The sequence below is a fragment of the Gigantopelta aegis genome, chromosome 10 (genome assembly GCF_016097555.1).
Source record: "Gigantopelta aegis isolate Gae_Host chromosome 10, Gae_host_genome, whole genome shotgun sequence".
Taxonomy (NCBI): Eukaryota; Metazoa; Mollusca; class Gastropoda; order Neomphalida; family Peltospiridae; genus Gigantopelta; species Gigantopelta aegis.
Window position 1 is genome coordinate 21,697,882 of NC_054708.1, and position 4,732 is coordinate 21,702,613.

Consider the following 4,732-nt stretch of genomic DNA (forward strand, 5'->3'; position numbering starts at 1 on the left):
TAACAACAATATTGCAAGCGTGCACTTTAAATCAGACGTAAGAGTATTGCGATGACATATTACGACTTCCTTATTGCTGTTTTTTTCCTCAGGTTGTACATAAGATAAATTCTCATGATGACACAAATTTCTGGCACCATATCAAATGAACGACGATTCTTTTGACATTGAACATAACTAGTCGTAAACAGCGTGCTTAGATAACAGTCGAGAAGCACTAACGGACTTACCGGCTGACTGGCTGGATGGAAGGGTGACTGCCTGGGTGGATAGGGGACGTTGGCTGGCTGGTTGGCTGGAGAATTGGTCTCTTGTGAACTAGTTTATTGATTGATTGATTGAATGATTGATTGACCGATTTGTTGATTAATTAATTGCTTAACCAGTTGATTAATTATTTGATTGGTCGATCGATCGCGTGATTACTTGCTTGATTTGATAGATGGATGGTTGGTTGTTTGATCGATGGATAGATGGTTGGATGGTTGGTTGGTTGGTTAGTTGGTTGTTTGGTTGGTCGGTTGGTTGGTCGATGGATGGATGGATGGATGGTTGGTTGGTTGGGTGGTTGGTTGATTGGTTGATTGATTGATGGGTGAATGGTTGGTTGGTTATATGGTTATTTGATGGATGGATGGATGATTGGTTGGTTGATTGATAGATGGATTGGTTGACGGATGGTTGGTTGGTTGGTTGGTTAGATGGTTGATTGGAAGGTTAATTGATGGATGGTTGGATGGTTGATTGATTGGTTGGTTGATTGGTCGATGGATGGATGGATGGATGGTTGGTTGGTTGGTTGGTTGGTTGGTTGATTGGTTGGTTGGTTAGCTGGTTGGTTGGTTGGTTGGTTGATTGATCGATGGATGAATTGTTGGTTGGTTGATAGATGGATGGAGGGATGGAGGGATGGATAAATGAATTAATGAATTGGTTGGTTGATTAATTGATGAATTTATTCATTAATTCAATGATGGATGAACTGAATGACTGATGAAGTGTTTGACCTTCCCCTTACTTGCTTTCTTTATTTAAACCAGATTATTTCATATGCAGAAATCCCCATCAAACAACAGCAACAAGAAGGCCATTCATCTCCTTTCCCGTTGTTTTATGGAAGTTCAACAAACGTAGCGTTCCGTCTAGAATTCGGGTTAGTCAGTCAGTAGTACACACAACATTCACACAAACAAACAAACACACACCAGCGCTCGGCAAGTGGGCTCAGCTATAAACCATGTTCCCAATCGATCCAGGGGGGTTAAGGCAGATTCGTCGCGTGGGTATATTAGCTCGTATATTGGCAGATTCGAGGACTCTGGACTCTTAAAATGCCTCCCACATCGTACTGGCTCTTGATAGCGACATTGTCAAAGACGAAATGTAAATAAGACACTGTTTACAAATTACAGTTAGGTCTTCAAAAAAAAGGCAACTGAATATTAGTACAGAGAGGGAACGACCTTATATGGATACGTGGTCGATCGTCCAGGCTCAGAGAAGAGTATTGGGGGGATCTTGGCATACCCACGTGTGTATATCATACTCTTGAGTCAACAAATTAAAAGATATGTACACTCCTACCACTATACGTTATCGACAATTGATTAGTTCTGAAAATAAAATAAGAAGGTACTTCAAGGCAGTAAATTTCACATGTCGATATATCCGGGTCTTTAAATATCGTTGTCCTAGTATGTGGATATTTTTACAACCAACTTGATAAAGTCAGCCATGCATGCAAATAAAACACCAGCATTTGTATGTGTGCAGTAAACATTGATACGTATCTTCAAAATGGTTTATCATTCAATGAAAAGACTAGAAAGAAATGTTCTGATTTTGTATTACAATGGTCGTCGTTGTAGTTGCATACCTTTTATTCCGTGTTTTGTTTTTGTTTTGTTTTTGTTTTTGTTTTTGGGGGGGGGGGGATTTTGGGGGGGATTTTTTTTTTTTTTTTTTTTATTTTTTTAAGGTATGAAATAAAATCAAATATGCAGGCACTTCTTAACCCACATCAACCCAACTCTATAATCAGACAACGTCTGAATATTCAGTGCGTTTCAATTTACTTCCTAATATATATATATATTTTTTTAGTACACACAAAATTATTGGTTGGCAAACTAGTCTGATTTTCCTTTTTACACAAATGCATATCATATGTAATTTTAGTCATTAAAATGCTCTGTCAATCGGAAACGTGTTACACTAGTAGCAAACTCGGAATAGCCTTTTTAAAGGAACTATTACTTAAAGGGACATGCCCTAGTTTTTGACTATTAAGAGCCGTTTTTGATAACTGAAATCATACTTTACTTAGATTTTATTAGTTATATTATCAATTTCCGTACATTCGAAGTGTTTTTGGTCATCCTGGTGTTTTTAATATCACAAAATGCATTTCTCTTTCTTCTTTTTTTAACGCCCATGCGTCTGAGAAATAAGTTATGGAGTCGAGTTTTAGTCTATTTTTAGAGGGTATTTCACTATTTAGAAGTCACAAACTCATGTTTCACCCAATTGTAACTTTATCCAAGTGTGTTACAGGTTTGTAAATTAACTAAACTTAGTGTGCATTTTCACGGGTTGAAACTAGGGTATGTCCCTTTAACTAAACTTAGTGTGCATTTTCATGGGTTGAAACTAGGGTATGTCCCTTTAACTAAACTTAGTGTGCATTTTCACGGGTTGAAACTAGGGTATGTCTCTTTATAGGAACTATTACTTAAGGTCATATTCGATCTCCTGATATTTATGACACATCACATTCTTAAGCCCACTTAGTGAACACCTCTTTAATGAGTCTATTACGATTAAACGGTTTCTAACGATTAAATAATCTAAGAGACCAGGGGTGCGTTCCTAATTTAAGTATTTGTAAGTTAGAACTTTGTTGTGATAAAAATCTCCAGTGTACTAAACTATGAATATACGCAAACTAAAGGATTAGATTGTAAGCTGTGTGTAACTATAGTTTTCGTAAAGGGTTTTTATCTCATAGACGAGTTAATAGCATTATCTCTGCGTGTGATCATCGAAATAGAATAGCATAACTTTGCGAAATGACAACGTTTTAAAAAATTTGACAAACATATCATTTGGGTGACCGCCCAGAGAACCAACAGGCGTCAGCTGGCTTCGCGTTGCTGAGTTAAGGAGAAAAGATCCTTTTTTGCAGATGACTGACGTTAATGATCCTCCAAGAAGTGAACAAGTCTACTTCAATGTTAGGAAATATAATCCCAAAATATTGCGTTCGATGTTACAGTCAAATTAAGGTAATGCGACACAATATGGAAAGAGAAAACCCAAAATGCGATCTCCCTGGCGTACTCCCAGCTTGGTTCCAATTCTCCTATTTTGACTGACAATAGTACTATAAACCAACACCCGAATCTCAACGGCTTTGTTCCCGTGGCCTGTAATTTTCAGGTATTTTCACGCCAGATATTCACCACTGTCAAAGAGATTAACAATTTGGTGAGTATATATTTTGGCTAATATAAATCATCGTCATTCATAACTAGGCAAAGCAGATATAAATGGAAGCGAGCGACACTGAGTTTGTACTGTGTATCGTTTTGTTCGATGTGTCACTTTCGCTAAATCTATAACTGACACCGGTTAAACTGAAATAACCCCAGGAGTAGTATTTCAAAGTGTAGGCGATGCGACGTTTTTCCTTTGAATTAATATTCGTAAACGTTTAGTTAAGGTGTCGTTTGTTACGCGTCCAATCTTTGCGGTAGGTTGTTCTGTTGATACATTTTGACCTTAGCATAAAATATTTGAATACCCAAACACACACACGCACACACGCGCGCAAGCACATATACACATATACATTTGTAATTATATTAATGAGACATGTTTTTTTTCTTCTACATTTATTATTATTATTATTATTTTTATTTTTTTTTTTTTTTTTTTTTAATTTGGGGGAGGGGAGAATGGGGTGGGGGTGGGTGGGTGCACTGCACTGCACTGCATGTCGTAGGTTCATTTAGGTTAGGTACAGCTCTGCTTATTACCATGATGTTGACGACTAATATTTGAATAATGAATAGAAGCTATTTCATGGGGTTTTTTCGAATACGATTTTTATGTCAACGAGTGATCTGTGGAAAACATATTCGCATCACTTTGCTGGCCTGATCCCGAGGGGCGAAACGTAGCCCAGTGGTAAAGCGCTCGCCTGATGCGCGGTCGGTCTTGGATCGATCCCCGTTGGTAGGCCTGTTGGGCTATTTCTCTATCCCAGCCAGTGCATCACGACTGGTATATCAAAGGCCGTGGTATGTGATGTCCTTGTTATTAATAAAACATTTAGCGGGTTTGCTCTCTAAGACTATGTCAGAATTACCAAATTTAAATTCCAACAGTATGCATGTAGTATTTGGTCCAGCTATACATTCTCCAACTTTCCTCCTGTTCCACTATCATTATTTAGCGTGCGGCTATATCCGAGCCAGTGCGTGGTATATGCAATATTATGAATGGCCGGGTGGAGTGGAGTGGTATTTCCCATCTTTTCAAACCCGACGTGAGTGACACGCGGACCGACAGTTACACAAATGCAGTCACAAAGACCGCACATGGCGATCTGTATGCTCAAATGTACAACCTGTCCCATTAAAGGTGCTCTCTCTCGCATTCAGAAACATTTTAACGTCAATAATAAAAAGGCAGGCACGGTGAGGTGTGGGAGGGGGAGGGTGGGGGGGGG